Source organism: Anolis carolinensis, chromosome 4 (genome assembly GCF_035594765.1).
Source record: "Anolis carolinensis isolate JA03-04 chromosome 4, rAnoCar3.1.pri, whole genome shotgun sequence".
In the NCBI taxonomy this organism is placed as follows: Eukaryota; Metazoa; Chordata; class Lepidosauria; order Squamata; family Dactyloidae; genus Anolis; species Anolis carolinensis.
The window spans coordinates 73,459,217-73,476,807 of NC_085844.1; positions in this window are offsets into that span (position 1 = coordinate 73,459,217).

The following is a 17,591-nucleotide window of genomic DNA, read 5'->3' on the forward strand; positions in this document are numbered from 1 at the left end:
TAACTTGCAAAGACCTTATGATACCAACTGTTGTCCCACTGTGGTCTCCATTTGGGATTAATTCCTCAATCTGTCTTATCTCTAGTGATGGATTACAGACAGGGCCGGTCCAACATGGCACGCCAATTACGCCTCCGAGTTGGGCGCACGTCGACGGGGGGCGCTCTCGGGCAAAACATGTGCTTTGGCAGCTCTCGGTGCGCCCCGTACCCTCCATGCCTTTTTCCAGCTGATTTTGACATTTTTGTCCCTGAGTGGGATTCGAACTCGCAGCCTCCTGGTTCTTAGTCTGGTGCTCTTTCTGGGAGCCACCGACTGCCCTGTAACAATAACAATCCGGAACTTATAGTTATTCGCTCTTTGTAATCATTCATCTTTTCCCTTTATCTTCTAAGAATAAGAATAATACAACTTTATTTATTTATTATTACGATATAATACTGATAATAATGCAATTTAATAATGTTAATTATATGTTATATATTAAATGTAATATTACTAATAATATTACAATGTAATGATTTAGTACAATATAGTAATTTAATACTATTATTTTACTATGCTAATAATATAATGTATTGTATGTGAATGTAATTTGTAAGCTGCTCTGAGTCCCCTTTGGGGTGAGAAGGGCAGCATATAAATGTAGTAAATAAATAAATCGAGCTGTCAAGCCTTGCCTTCTCTGGCAAAACATTTCCAACTGATTTTGACATTTTTGTCCCTGAGCGGGATTCGAACTCGCAGCCTCCTGGTTCTGAGTCTGGTGCTCTTTCTGGGAGCCACCGACTGCCCTATAACAATAGCAATCCGGAACTTATAGTTATTCGCTCTTTGTAATCATTTATCTTTTCCCTTTATCTTCTAAGAATAAGAATAATAAAACTTTATTTATTTATTATTACGATATAATACTGATAATAATGCAATTTAATAATTTTAATTATATGTTATATATTAAATGTTATATATTAAATTGCTCTTTTGCAATCAGTTCATCTTTTCCCTCTATCGGGGCCATCCTGGCCTTCCCAAACTTGGGGACATTCCTTCCTTCATCCCTCTCTTTAGAGTCCCCCAGGATTTATGTTCCAAGGAGTCTGGCTTGCTAGGGTACTTTGGGAAACTACATCTCTCATGTATATAAAATTGCCCTAAAAGCTCAGTGTTTCTGTTTATGTGTTCCTACTTGCCCATGTGTTATGTTGCCTCATTATGTTTCTGAGACCCCATCCCCTTCCCTTTGGCGGGAAACGGTGTTTCTGACCCCAAAGAAGTCCTGCATCCCACATAATCATATAGCCTGTGGGGACGAAATCAAGCTGGGAATTTCCTCATCATGTATAATTATGTGAGAGGCAGTCATAGGGAGGAGGGAGCAAGCTTGTTATCTTCTGCCTTGGAGACTAGAACGTGGAAGAATGGCTTCAAACAAATAACCCACATTACCTGCTTTGAACTGGGATATATGGCAGTAAGGACTCAGACAATCCAGTTCAAAGCAGGTAATGTGGGTTATCCTACCTTGATATCCTGGGTTATAGAGCTGTGTGGAAGGGCCCAAATTCTTTCTCCTTCTCTGCCAAATAATGCTGGAAAGTGTCCAGAGGAGGGCCACATCTATGGCAGGCATCCTCAGAGGTTGTGAGGTCTGTTGGAAACTAAGCAAGTGGGGTTTGTATATCTTTGTTGAGAGGTGTTAGCTGACCCTGATTGTTTCATGTTTGGAATTCCCCTGTTTTTGAGTGTTCTTTTTTTTACTGTCCTGATTTTATTTGTTTATTTATTTATTTCCCATACTTCTGTCCCGCCCTTCTCACTCGAAGAGGACTCAGGGTGGCCTCACAATTGGCAACAATTCGATGGCCGACATACAAATTCCAATAATATAATGACAATTAAACTCAAACATTAAAACAAAAACTACTAAAAACAACAATTACAACCACATAAGTTCAAAATCATAGTCCAGAATCAGTCCAGTGGTCAATACTTAAAAAGTCCTCAATTACTGCACTGCTAGGAATAATGCTCAATAACCATAACCATGTCTAGCAAGACTATTCTATGCTAATCAAGGTGATCAACTGCAGTTATTCACACTTGCCCTTCATATTATCCAACATTTTTGCTTATCCAATGCTCTGCTGGCCCGTTCATGTGGTTTGGTGTGTGGGGGGGGGGCACCAAAATTTCTATTCGCTTACACTTGAAAATTATCTTGGGCCGGCTCTGATTACAGAGTCTGGGACACGATGGATTTTTCTGTATTTTTGGACTCATGGATGTCCTCTAAAACCTTCAGGATCTCATTTTTCCCCACTCTATCAAACTCAGTATATAATCCCTGTTCCTATGAGATAATCTCTCTAGTATCTTCTTTGAACATGTCCCATAGCCTGCAGTCCTAGATTTTATGAGGCCCTGGGTAGAATGGGATATTATTTATTTCATTCATCTGTCACCAGTGTGTTTCTAAGTAATGCTTAGCATCATAGCAGCTTTTTTGAGTCAGCTGTTTAGAGAAATGGTGACTTGCTCAAGGCCACCCAGTGAGCTAACTTCCAAGTTTGTCCTCATTCTGAAATACCATATATAGGGCACTTGCTCATTCAGAAGATACTTCCTCTTTATAATACAAAACATTTTCTATCTTTGGCTAAAATGTGTCACTGGCTTTAAAAAAAACAACTTTCTCTTTCTCCTTTTACATAACATTTGCAATCCCTACCTGGTAGACTGCTGGAATTCAGTTTCTGGGTTTTCTTAAAAGATAGGTGTTCAGCTTGTTTTTCTATACCTGTGGCTCTCAACCTGGGGTCCCCAGATGATTTTAGCCTAGAACTCCCAGATATCCCAGCCAGTTTACACTCTGTTAGGATTTCTGGAAGTTGAAGGCCAAAACCATATGGGGATCCCAGGTTGAGAACCACTGTTCTATCCATTCGTAATAGCTCAAGCAAATTTATCAAATTTTTGAGCACACTCACAGAGGACAATTTAGCAGTAATGGTTAGGTTTCCTTATAAGTATGCAGAAATCTCAGCATACCCAGATATTACTGGTTTAGCTCTGAACAAGAAATATAAGTGCATCACAACCAAAGATAAGACAAATAAGAACAATTGTGTGATTCCGAATAATCATGAGCAGGGGCAAGGCTACTTCTCAAAGTCTACAGAGACTGGAATCAAAGGCAATGTGACATGTAACAGTTGGATTGAGCCTCAGTTTTGTGTGAGAAAAACACTGATATCAAACTGTTTGGCACTTTGCTGCTTCCCACTGAACCTTGCCAGGTGAAAATTCAATTGATATGCAAGGAATCTATGGCCTTCTACATAATATTAGACTACAGTTCCCACCATCCCAGGCCATTACCAAGCTTGACATGAACAGATAAGTGTTGAAATTCAATAACAACTGGAATGCCATGCATTATTTATTTATTGCACTTTTAAACTGCAGACAGAATTCTCCAGATAATGTACACTCTATAAATAATAATAATAATAATAATAATAATAATAATAATATATTGATTAAATACTTCACAAGTAATCCAAGGGAGGAATTTGGAAAGGAGGGGAAACAAAAACAACGGAAAATGGAATGAATATAGACCTGGCGCCCTGCTTTAAACACCTGGAAGAAGACAAAGGTCTGTGTTTGGCATCAGAAAGATCATAACATAGGTACTAGACAAGTATTTCTAGGGAGGCTATTCCACAGTGGGGTGCCAACCACAAAAAAGCTCCCACTTCCTCACAACCACTTGCCTTGTCTCAATTGGTAGCAGCTCATAGAGAAAAGTGTTCCCAGAAACACTTACTGATATTGCTATTATGATTTCATTCCAGTACTTTTGAGTGCCATATGGTGGCTAATCCAACCCTTTCTACAATAGTAATATGAGCTTAGATTGACCACAAACTTGTTCCTTCCGGAAGACAAGTAATAAATGTGTCATTCAGGCATCTTTATCAATGTTGAACCAACAACTTAATTAAGAGGCTGCAATTTGGAAGTCATATGCTTGAGTGAATCAATGTTCAATAATTTATAGGCTGCCCTCTCCTCATTTCACGATTGCAAGGCACTGCAGTATATGTTTTATGCCTGACTGCAAGTAGCAGCAATGGTAGAAAATGCTTCAGATTATCTGGGTAATCTCCCCTTGCCTGTCCTTGCGCCTGGATGCACACAGCGCCTGATCACAAGGGATCCCTACTGTGCCGTCCCTTTATGCAGAAACTTTCTGCCAGCTCAACAATATAAGGTCATTCAGCTAACATCCTCTTGGCTGCAACTTGAGGCACTGTCCTAGAAAACAGTGGTGGGTTTGACTTTTCTGTGTCGACAGGCGCCAGAGCTGTCGCCACCAAATTAAAAAAAGGATTGCGTCTATTACTCAACCACCTAACTCAGCAAAACAAAAACAAAAAAAACCCAACATATTTTTTGTGGCTGAAGTACTATTTCAGGCTGAAAATTGTTCTGGCCAAAGTTCTTTACCCTTCCTCAGAGATTTAACACTTACATTTAAAAGGAGAGACTTCAAATATTTTGTCCATGGATATAAGATAAAAGTGAGTGAACCAAATACCAGCATGAGATAGGTGCTTCCTTCTAAGTATGCAAAGGGAACTTGCAGTACTTTTGAGACTGAGTCAGTCTAACTTTTCTCTCTCCATCTAGAAGAGAATTCTTTTGTCTCAGTCTCAAAGGTGATGCAAGATCCCTTTGCATGCTGGCCCAGACTAACACAACTGTATCATTGAATTCTTTATAAGTAGTTCATGTCATATATATTCACATTTATTCAAGGCGGTGGCTTATGAATACTAAAATTCTGGTTACTTTCCCCTTAACTTTGTCCTTTGATGATGTCCCGTTTTGCATGAACAATGCTTGTGGGCTTGATGATTCTTATATAGATTGAAAGGAGAGAGATTCTGATTTATTATTATAAGTAGTAGTAGTAGTAGTAGTAGTTACATTTCATTTATAAGAATCATCTCCATGATGATTCTTATATAGATTGAAAGGAGAGAGATTCTGATTTATTATCATAAGTAGTAGTAGTAGTAGTAGTTACATTTCTGACATTTTATTTGTAATGTAAAGCTGCAAATATCAATTTTAGCAATAGTAGAGATGGAATTCATACATTTCATGCATTCAGACTAGACACAAATAATTTTACCATTTTTAATATCACTTCAAGAAAGTTATGGAAAACTGTGCAATAATGGAAGACTATTCAATATTTGAATAGTCTACATTCCTGGACAGAAAACAATACTGTGTTGAGCCAGGAAAAATGGGGTGAAGCTGGGCTGTCGACACGTCTCCTCTTGGGATGGGGACTCATGTAAGTTGGTCAATGTGGGGAGATGGATTCCCACATCCCCTGATGAGCACCACTGGAATTGTCACAATACATGGTAATTCCAGCAACCTTTGTGATGAAGTTTTTATTTATTTATTTATTTATTTATTCTTCAAACTTATATGCCGCCACTCCCCTAGGGCTCGGAGCGGCTTCCAAAACAGACTAAAATCTAAAACAATTTAAAAACAGCAATTTAAAAAGTTGATAGAGGCAAGGACACATCAGTGTTTCTGGAGGCCTTCTACTGTTGCTAGCATAACTTTTCACAATGATCTCACAGCTGCCGAGGAGAAAGAGTAGCCCCAGCAGCAGATGGAGTGTCAGTTAATTCCTGTGTTGGGTTGCCCTGGTAGCTTCATTGTCACACAGCCCGTAAGTGGACATCTCATAGAGCATTTTGAAATCCTTTTGAATACCCAAACATCTGTATTTGGAGAAAATGTGAAAAACTGCACATCACTACGACAACAGCCATATAAACAAAAGATGTGTCCTTTGATAGAAGGGAGACTTTTTGTGATTGGTACAACTCTCAGCTACCAGTCAGAGAGCTCTTTGAAAAATCATAAATCATCATATCCTCTGCCCATTCAACAATCAATCAAAGTTGGGGCCAGGCTGTGGCACAGGCTGGTGAGCAGCCAGCTGCAGTAAATCACTCTGACCAAGAGGTCATGAGTTCGAGGCCAGCCCATGGCGGGGTGAGCACCCGACAATTAAAAAAAATGGCCCCTTCTCGTTGCTGACCTAGCAACCCCAAAGTAGTTGCATCAAGTAGGAAATTAAGGTACCACTTATAAAGTGGGGAGGCTAATTTAAATAATTTATGACTCCATAAAAAATTAATCCAGCCACCATTGGAATGAGGAAGTGCAGTCACAGTGGATGATGAAGCAGCTGCTCCCTGTGGCCAGAATCAAACATCCGCTCAGAAGAAGGTTAAATTGCCTCTGCGTCTGTCTTTGTCTTTGTTCTAGGTGTATATGGCATTGAATGTTTGCCTTATATGTATATACAATGTGATCCGCCCTGAGGCTCCTTCGGGGTGAGAGGGGAGGAATATAAATACTGTAAATAAATAAATAAATAAATAAAAATAAAGTTCACAACACAGGGACAAAATGTACCTGCAAGTTAAAATAATCTTGGAAAGTAGAAAGGAAAGTCTGGAAAAACCTTCTGGTGCTTTCGATATATAATCTTTGAGGTGCTGCTCAAAGGAGGACCTTCTCTCTGGTCCTGGTTTGTTGCTGTGTGCCTTCAAGAAATTTCAGACCTGTGGAGAGGATACGACAACCCTATCACATGGTTTTCTTGGCAAGATTCTTTCAGAAAAGGTTTGCCTTAGCCTTCCTCTGAGGAGTGAGCATGCTTTGCCCAAGGTCACTCAGTGAAGTTCGTGGCCAAGTGAGGGTGAGAAGTCCAGTGTTCAAAGCGCTACACTACACTAACTCTTAGTCCTGGTACCTCACCCCTAATCCTACTGAGCTAGTCAACAGCAGGCACTAAGCTATTTGGGTCTTTTGTCAACAAATAGTGCATCCAACCTACAGATTCCCAATAAGGCAGCCACCTCCTCTCCCTAGCCTGACACACATACCAGTGCCAGGCACAAATTGCTGGCAGCAGAAATCTCTGGTTACTGCTTTCTGAATATTTTCTGGTTCATCTCAGAAAAGCATTTTTCCATTTTAAATACTGATCTCATACTATACATTCTTGCTAGGATATTCAGATATGCTTGCTCTCTCTCTCTCTCTATACACATACACACACATATATATTTGGAAGAGTAAAATTATGCTGTTATCCTTCACTGCAGTTCCTAAAGGACATTTGGAAAGCAGGAGACACAGAGTTACTCATAATTCTCGTAAGCAATCTTCCCTCATTTCTACTTTCTCAAGCTTTAATATTTTTAGTATCTTAGCAGAACTTTTCTTAATAGAAAAAGAAAACTGGTCTCCACATGTTTATTGATGTTTACTAAATCTATTATTTTTTTAAAAAAAATCCAGTGCATTTCAAGGTAAAGGTAAAGGTTTCCCCTGACGTTAAGTCCAGTCATGTCTGACTCTGGGGGTTGGTGCTCATCTCCATTTCTAAGCCGAAGAGCCGGCGTTGTCCGTAGACACCTCCAAGGTCATGTGGCCGGCATGACTGCATGGAGTACATTTCAACCTGTACATAAACCGATTGGTCTTCTTCTAGGGCTGAACTAAAAATAAGTGCAAATATAAATATTAACTTAATTTTTTAAGGGGACACTTAAATAAAAATATTGTACTTATAAAATACCATAATAAAATGGTTTAGTTTAGACTGTATGTATGTAATCTTTTACATACATACAGTGTATTAGCTGAAGTGATAAGCAATTAATTACACTGATCTCAAAAATGTTGTATTATTTATAGGCAAAGGTAAAGATTTTCCCCTGATGTTAAGTCTAGTCGTGTCCGACTCTGGGGGTTGATGATCATCTCCATTCCTAAGTTAAAGAGCCAGTGTTGTCCATAGACTCCGCCAAGGTCATGTGGCCGGAATGACTGCAAGGAGCACCATTACCTTCTTCTTGGAGCATCATCTATTGATCTACTCACATTTGCATGTTTGCATGTTTTCGAACTGCTAGTTGGCAGAAGCTGGGGGTAACAGTGGAAGCTCATCCCGCTCCCCGGATTCAAATCGCTGATGTTTTGGTCAGCAAGTTCAGCAACTCAGCAGTTTAACCCGCCACACTACCATAATACTATTTATACACGTTGTCAAATGGTCAGCATTAGGGGAAGGCCTAAAGCAGTGGTTCCACCAGTGGCCCGCAAGAACTAAAATATGGTCCGTGGCCTCACCATTACTACATCATTGCAAAGCTCCACAGACAACACCCCCTTCCTCGTGACCATGCACCCGTGGCAAGGAGGCAAGAGAAAGCCATTAGGGACAGTTTTTGGGTCTCGCACTCCGCTTTTGTATTTTTTCAACCTCACTCTCCTTCCTTCTTTTTTTTACATGAGCGTTAACAAAATCCACGAATAATAACACAGCCCAACCAAAAAAAAATATTGGTTTCCTCATTTGTAGTTCCTATGGCTATTTGGGGTGCTGATTCAGAAATTTGCATTGGGTAGACCACATCAGCTCTAGATTATTAAATATGATTTTCTGTGTGCAAGCAGATGGAGACTACTGGATAGCATATATTCTGTATCAGAAACTAGAACTGATGTGGTCTAACCAATGCAATTTTCTGAATCAACATCCCAAATAACCAAACTGAATCAATGTTGACCAAAAACTGATTTGTAACCCTTTTGGTACTAATGTTGGAGAGTGGTCCCTGTTCAAAATAGTCTCTGGTCAAAAAAAAGTTGGGAACCACTAGCCTGAAAAATGTAGTGTAATAGGTTTTAAAGGACATCTGCTGCAGTCCAGCTGAAAGGTTTCATGTGTGCATTTTGAATGGCCTTACAATAATCAAAGAAGATACAACCCTTCATTGAAACTTACTGGTATCAAAGATTTCAACATCAAAATCTGTTCCTTTCCCATCAAAACTTTTCCATCCTTGTTAACTATCTTTTCCAGCACCCAACTATCAGATCTTAGGTTTTGGGTATTGGAAAAGGTTGTTAACAATGATGAAAAAGTCCAGCTGTGTTTATTGTTTTTTTAATATTTGTATTTGTTTATTTTCACCGTAGCCCCCGAAGAAGATCAGTCAATTTATAAACAGGCTGAAATATATTCAGTTTTAAAGTAATACATCTAGAGCATCAATAAGCTCAGGGAGATTCTTTTTCTACAGATTTTTTCCTTTGCCTTAAAACTAGGTTTCAGTAAGTACAAGATCTAGCTTCTCCCTACTTCAAAGCTAATGGTCCAGCTTCAAAAGTAACAGTGGCAGAAAATGAAATGTTAACACTACACAATTCCCTTCATCTTGATTTGTTATACCATCCAGGCAGATAAAAAATGCACATTGAGTGATTTCTGGTGTATGCATTCATAATTCAGGTTGAGAAAAGCCATAGAAAATGATATCTGAGTTATTATCTCTCCCAGTGGGAATTCCACTACATTACAAGGATGTAAAATTTTCTATGTCCATGAAGTTTATGAGTCCACAATGGAGGGCAGTCCACAAAACTCGAAGATCCGGAACCAGAAAATACATCTTCCCATGAAGGAGAACATTTAGTCTGAGTTGCTGTCAGCCATAATCGACATAATGTGGCTAATGTCATTTCTAAATTGAAATAACATTTTTTCCTGTTCCTCCAAAATGGAGATGAAAAAGCTCTGAAGGAAAAAAGATATGATATTTAGTGTTATGGGACAATTTTCTGTCTCAATAGAAAATTTCTACTGGGGAATATATCTTCCACTAAGAGGCTGCTATTTGTATTAGCCATTCAATAGAGCACCAGTTGGATTTCAGGGCTGCAATGGTCCTTACAAGAAAATTTCCCACATATTGTACATTATCTACTGATTTTTCTGCTCACTGTCCCATTGTAGAAGTAACAGCAATGACAAGGTCAAATAATACCGTTGAATGGTAACATTTTAGTTGGAGAGTTTTCTGCCAATTGTAAGTTGGTGAAAAAACTGTCTCCCACCACATTTTGTCCAAGGTGGAAATATGACTGAATCTATGTTCTCACCACAGAGCCCTTGATGGCACAGTGGATCAAACCGCTGAGCTGCTGAACTTGCTGACCAAAAGGTTGGTGGTTCGAATCCGGGGAGCGGGGTGAGCTCTAGCTGTTAGCCCCAGCTTCTGCCAACCTACCAGTTCGAAAACATACAAATGTGAGTAGATCAATAGGTACCACTCCGGCGGGAAGGTAACGGCACACTATGCAATCATGCCGGTCACATGACCTTGGAGGCATCTACAGACAACACTGGCTCTTCGGCTTAGAAATGGAGATGAGCACCAACCCCCAGAGTCGGACACAACTAGGCTTAATGTCAGGGGAATTTTTTTTACCTTTACCTAATGTTCTCACCATACTGTAACCAATCTGGGCTTCTTGTGATAATTCAGGCTGTCTAGTTAAATTTCTTCTTTCAGAAGATATGATGCCATAATATTCTATCAATACATAATTGCTTACAAGGCATATGATGCTGCCATGGGTATTACTTCTGGACTCAACCAACTATCCATCACTTGTTATAGCCAACCGTGATCTGTATGGTGTCAAAGGCTGGTCAGCAAATATCCTTGCATCCTAAAAGGCAGGCAATTTAAAGATGACTCTTCATGTTGCTTTTCTTTCCTTGTAGAACTTCAAGTACCTTGTGATCTCACTAAATCTCTTTAAGCACATCAGTTTATGTCTCACCTTCCCCAAAAAAATAACATTGTTTGATGTGGCAACCTGAGATTGAATGCCACAATTCTTTCAAAATATCTGTGTATGAAACATTCCTGCCAGAACCAGTAGGTCAATGTGTGCCTTCAGCTTAACAGAAACAAAAGACTATGATTTGTATAGGATTTCTCTTATTCTTTTTCCTCAACTGTGTTTCTGCTAAATTGAATTGTTAATCCCAACCAAAGTAAACCCATCAGATCAATTCCTGAATACTGAGTTAATACATTTGTAAATACCGTTAATTCGGTAAGTCTACCCTAGTTGGGCTAGTTAGGACTAACAATACTCACAACAAACTAACAAAACTCAATAAAAACTATTTTTTTTTAAAAAAAAGGACTAACAATAGGATTTATTATTACATTTTATTTATCACATCTTTTCTACCCTGCCCTTCTCACCCCTCAGGGGACTGAAACTGTCCTCAAGCTTAAGCAGATAGCACAGTATCTTTGTTGAAAGATTCCAGATTAAAAATCCACATCTTTCTAGGTGTGTGTTGACCATGGCCCATAACAAAAATGGCATGTTTTAATATCTGCATGGTGGATGGGCAGTGGGCATGGTTATGTGAAACAAATGTTTATTAAACACAATATGCAATATGTAAACACAATTTAATGTTTTTTATTCTTTCATTTTTTTTTTTACTATAAACAAACTAATCCTAGTACAATACACTAGATGCAATCTCACTCTGGCACTGAGACCCTTCACCTCTATAGATGTCTCTATTCTCCTCCTACTTATTCAAATTTATCTGACAGCCATCCTTCTTCTTCTCATCTCCTCATCCTTATCACACCTACTCACATTCTCCCTAATAGTCCTCAACCAAGACTGGACACATGGTTCTGGTCAAACAGGCAAGGCTCCCCACTACTATTTTTTAGAGAGTCCTTGCCAGTTGCCTGAAATGGATTCTATCATGATGGTTACAAGCAGAGCAAACTTCAACGTTCCACTTAAACAATCTTAAGTATTGGAATCTCAGGACATTTATACAGGAAATGAACAGACTATTTATTATATGCACTTGCAAATCGACACACATATCCATTTCCCTCAAGGAGAAGCACAGTCATGTCAGTATGAACATCATTACATTACTTTGCATGGCATACAAGGCAACATTCATTCATTATATTACATCATATGGCCATTATGATATTATACTTCCATTTATACATTTCTTCACAAGCTTTGAAATAGTAAACACATATATGAATAGTATCATCTTAAATAGTGTATTTTAGCCATCCAGCAGCAGTAAGTCCTTTCACAATTTTCATAGTGTCCATTAAGGCATTATGCAGATCTTTCATAAAGAATCATAGAATAACAGAGTTGGAAGAGACCTTATGGGTCATCCAGTCCAACCCCTTGCCAAGAAGCAGGAAATCGCATTCAAAGCACCCCCGACAGATGACCATCCAGCCTCTGTTTAAAAGAAGGAGCCTCCACCCAGTCTGGGGCAGAGAGTTCCACTGCTGAACAGCTCTCACAGTGAGGAAGTTCTTCGTGATGTTCAGGTGGAATCTCCTTTCCTGTAGTTTAAAGCCATTGCTCTGCATCCTAGTCTCCAGGGCAGCAGCAAACAAGCTTGCTCCCTCCTCCCTATGACTTCCCCTCACATATTTGTACATGGCTATCATGTCTCCTCTCAGCCTTCTCTTCTGCAGGCTAAACATGCCCAGCTCTTTAAGCCACTCCTCATATGGCTTGTTCTCCAGACCCTTGAGCATTTTAGTCACCCTCCTCTGTACACATTCCAGCTTGTCAACACCTCCCTTCAATTGTGGTGCTCAGAATTGGATACAGTATTCCAGGTGTGGTCTGACCAAGGCAGAATAGAGGGGGAGCATGACTTCCCTGGATCTAGATGCTATACTCCTACGGTATTGATGCAGGTCAAAACCCCATTGGCTTCACATCACATTGTAGGCTCATGTTTAACTTGTTGTCCATGAGGACTCCAAGGTCTTTTTCACATGTACTGCTGTCGAGCCAGGCATCCCCCATTCTGTATCTTTGCATTCCATTTCTTCTACCGAAGTGGAGTATCTTGCATTTGTCCCTGTTGACTCTAACTTACACATACAGTAGAGTCTCACTTATCCAACACTCGCTTATCCAACGTTCTGGATTATCCAACACATTTTTGTAGGCAATGTTTTCAATATATCGTGCTATTTTGGTGCTAAATTCATAAATGCAATAATTACTACATAGCATTACTGCATATTGAACTACTTTTTCTGCCAAATTTGTTGTCTAACATGATGTTTTGGTGCTTCATTTGTAAAATCATAACCTAATTTGATGTTTAATAGGCTTTTCCTTAATGCCTCCTTATTGTCCAACATATTCGCTTATCCAACATTCTGCTGGCCCGTTTATGTTGGATAAGTGAGACTCTACTGTAATTATGTCCTTTATACCGTGTTTCCCCGAAAATAAGACAGTGTCTTATATTAATTTTTGCTCCCAAAGATGCGCTAGGTCTTATTTTCAGGGGATGTCTTATTTTTCCATGAAGAATTCACATTTATTATTGAACCAAAAAAAAATGAACATTTATTATATACTGTACAGCAGTTGTCATCACAAACTAGCATAACCAGACAAACTGTGAATTCTATCAAGAATTTCTTATTACTACCATTATTTCCATGTATATGGTACGTACATTTATCGATCCTGCATGCTCTGGTGTTCTGTTCAATGGGCATGCTTCCAAACAAAAACTTTGCTAGGTCGTACTTTCGGGGGAGGTCTTATATTTAGCAATTCAGCAAAACCTCTACTAGGTCTTATTTTCTGGGGATGTCTTATTTTCGGGGAAACAGGGTATCATATCCATAACCATATATTCCAGTGATTCTCAACCTGTGGGTCCCAGATGTTTTTGCCTTCAACTCCCAGAAATCCTAACAGCTGATAAACTGGCTGTGATTTCTGGGAGTTGTAGGCCAAAACACCTGGGGGCCCACAGGTTGAGAACCACTGATATAGACAATAGTAAGTACAATCTGATCTGCTGGGTTACTAAACATCTTTAAACAGGCATGGAAGTGTTAATCTCCCTGAGAATTGTTAAATTTGAACTATAAGCATGTGGTTATAGTAGGCACCCATGATATTCATAATGGAACATATGCCTGTCTTAGGGACCAGGATGGAGGACACTGCAAGATGAAAGGCTAACTTTATTATTAACCAGAGTGGAGCAGCAGTCTGGCATCAATTTTACAGTGTTAAGAAAGGGCACCGAATTTCCTGTCCCTTTTACTGTCAGGAAGAGGTGCTCTTGGGATTTTCAGATTCATGTGCCAAATTAAAATGGATCATTTTGAGAGCTATGCTACTCGTCTTGGGTGGGACTTGATGCTCTGTTTCAGACTTGAGCTCACTCCGACAAGATGTAACCATAACCCTAACCTTAACAGATGTGAGGAATTTTTCCATGAATAGCACAACACACGGTTCTATACTTCAAACCGATCTATGAAGATATAGAACACTAATAGGATACTATATGTCATAGGATTAAAATTGCATAACATATTCATGTGTAAACCAGTAAAAAAAGTAGTATGTACAGATATATCTCACGAAATAAAATGTATTTTTGTTTTTCTTGTTGCCGCTTGGGGGTGGGCAGAAATTAGAGTTCCCCTTCTAAGCCTGGCTATATGTCGGATGCACTGAAGTCAATTAAACCAAGCAGATTGGAACCTACATTCTGAAATATAAAAATAGAATTTTTCAGCAGCCGATGTGACAGAGAAGGAAATCATGTGGGCAGACTGTTCTTGAAAATTATTGTGGAATGATTTATTTAAGTGCTACACACTTACTGAGGAGATGTCATTTTAAAGACTATCAAGCAGCATTCATTTCTTACCTTATTGGGGGTCTATTGTGGGTAGCAACTTAATCACATGTAACAGTTGCTCTTTGGCTAAAGACCATTATTCTTTCCAAATTTACAGACCACTACCTTGTTGTGTGATGAGAAAAATACTGTGACATAGAAACATTTGTGAAAGAAAATACGTAAACTGCAACATTTGTACTTGGAGTTGTTTGTCTTTCTTTCTTTTTTCTTTCTATCCCACTTTTCTCCCAAATAAGATTCAAAGTGACTTACTGAATACCGTATATATTTGAGTATAAGCCGACCCAAATATAAGCCGAGGCACCTAATTTTACCACAAAAAACTGGGAAAACATTGACTCCAGTATAAGCCGAGATACCAATAAAATTACACTGAGGCATCAGTAGTTTTAATGTTTTTGAATCTTTACATCAAACTGTAATTTAAGATATGACTGTTCAACTCTGATTAAATCATTATTTTCATCTTCTTCAATGTAAATGTGCTTATGTATCCTTTTAATAATAATAGAGTGAAATAATAAATGTAATAATAATAATAATAAATGCAGTAAAATAATAAATGTAATAATAAATAGAGTAAAATAATAAATGTATTAATAATAATAAAATAGAGTAAAATAAATGTAAAAGTAACAACAATAATAGAGTAAAATAATAAATGTAATAATAATAATTAATAGAGTAAAATAATAAATGTAACAATACCAATAATAATAGAGGAAAATAATAAATATACCATATATACTTGAGTATAAGCCGACCTGAATATAAGCCCACCAGGACCCTCACCCGAGTATAAGCCGAGGAAGTTTTTCTTCAGTCCTAAAAAAGGGCTGAAAAACTAGGCTTATACTCGAGTATATACAGTAAATTAAAACAGTGCTGTTTTAAAAAAAGTATGACGTACAAAAGTTAAAAGAGCACTAAATAGTACAAATAAATGAAAACGCCTTTTAAAAATATTAAAATTGAAAACAATTAGATTTTCTCAATGCATATTAAACAGCCATAGTTGAAGCTCTGTTCAAGCAAAAAGGTTCGCCATGTCGAGTCACATTTGTCCTTTGTGACTGTGGCCAAGAAAGGAGGCGGAGGAAGAGGAAAACACAGAGTTAGGGGTTTTCTTCATGCGGGTTTTCATCGTAACTGTTTGTACTTACAAAAAGGTTCAATTTCAGATTTCAAGGTAAAGAAAAAAGGGGTGGTATTTTGAGTTGATTGGCAAGAAGTGTAGTTATTGTACTTCTAATTAGGCCTGGATCCAAATCAGTTTGAACGAAAATGATTTGTATTATTCAGTGGTCCATTTAATATAATCTCTGAAAACAGAAGTGGGTGGAGGGAGCTGAAAAGCTCCGGATTAAAGGAGCCAGATTTTATCTGTTCCTGGAGAGGAAGGAGTTAAGTCTGCAATATACCTGGGGCAGGGACCTGCCCTGTCTTTTCTCCCTTTCCTTTTGGAAGGTTTCCTAGGCTCCTCCTCCAGAGAGAGCCCTGCTGGAAACTTGCTTTCTGTCACGCCCAGGGAACGGAGCACTAAGAACCAAGCACGGAGGCCAAATACAATCTAATATCTTTATTATAGAAATATTAAAGTGGAATAAAAACAAGTAGAAAATGTAGTCCAGCAATAGACCTTTCAAAGAAGGTCAAATATAGTCCAGAAATATATTGTCCAATATATAATATTAGAGTTCAAAGTTGTAATCCCAAAACCGAAACACACTCTATTTCCAAGCCGTAGAGTGGGGAAAGGTCCAAAGTGTTTCTAAAGTTCAAAGTAAGTCCAAAGCGAGAACTGGAGACAAGGCTAGATACTTGAGACAAAATCCAAGGCTGAAAACACGACGAGATGGTTCTTGAAAACTTGACAAGGCAAGGCAAGGCACGGCAAGGCAAGGAAACTGGAGTTGCAGACTTAAAACGCAGTCCACACTAGTCTGGAGCCGAAGTTAATCCTGAAGCTGATCTGTTGACTCCGCACAGATTTCTCTGTGCGGGGAACTTTTAAGGAAGTCCCATCTTCTTGCAGAGCAGGTGTCCAGAGCTTCCTTTCCCAAGGGAAAGAGAAGCAAAACACATCTTCCTGCAGCTGCGATCCTCCCTGCAAATTCCCAGGAGAACTTAGCTAATTAACATTCTGCCTGGCTGCTAATCTAGCACTTTTTCTTGTTTGTTCTTTTTGACCCCGACTAGCAGCATAGGACTCGGGAAGGGAGGAGAGGCGCTGGGAGAAACTTGTTCAAGGTCCATTTTAATGGGCTTTTGGCAAGAAGTGTCAACAACAGGAGGCATCTGGAATGACTCCGTCTCCTGCTCAGGCGGCAAAAACCCCATGTTGTCGTCATCATTGTCCATGATGGCACTAGGGTTAGAACTCTGAGGCCCATGAGACATCACACTTTCCCAGCAGCACTTGCATAGGGCGGGCATTGAAAAGTCCTCTTGGAGCATATTGGGAGTTGAAGTTTCTGTCTCTGTTTCTCAACCAATAAAAGACCTGCTTATGTCCATGCTCTGACTGGCTGAGAATGGACACAGTCAATGACTACAATTCCCAGAACCCTCTCTTGCAAATTGTCTTATTTTTAAAAATGTTATGGTAAAAACCTAAAATGATTCTAAAAAAATCAGTAGATTGGTGCATTGTTTTGAAACATGGCAGGCCTGCAGTTGTAAATGGAGTCTAAAACTGGGGTAGGTTTCATGCAGATAGGCTTTATAATGACTGAGGATTTGGCTTTTTAAATTTTCCATTGTAGCCAATGGGCTGAATCTTTGCCAAATGAAAACAGCAATACCCCTTCCAATTCGAGTAACTTCCCGGTAAACAAAATGAGGGATCAGCTGACAATGGACCCCAAAGCGGCATGCCTTTTGGCTGAATTGTACACCTCTACTTCTA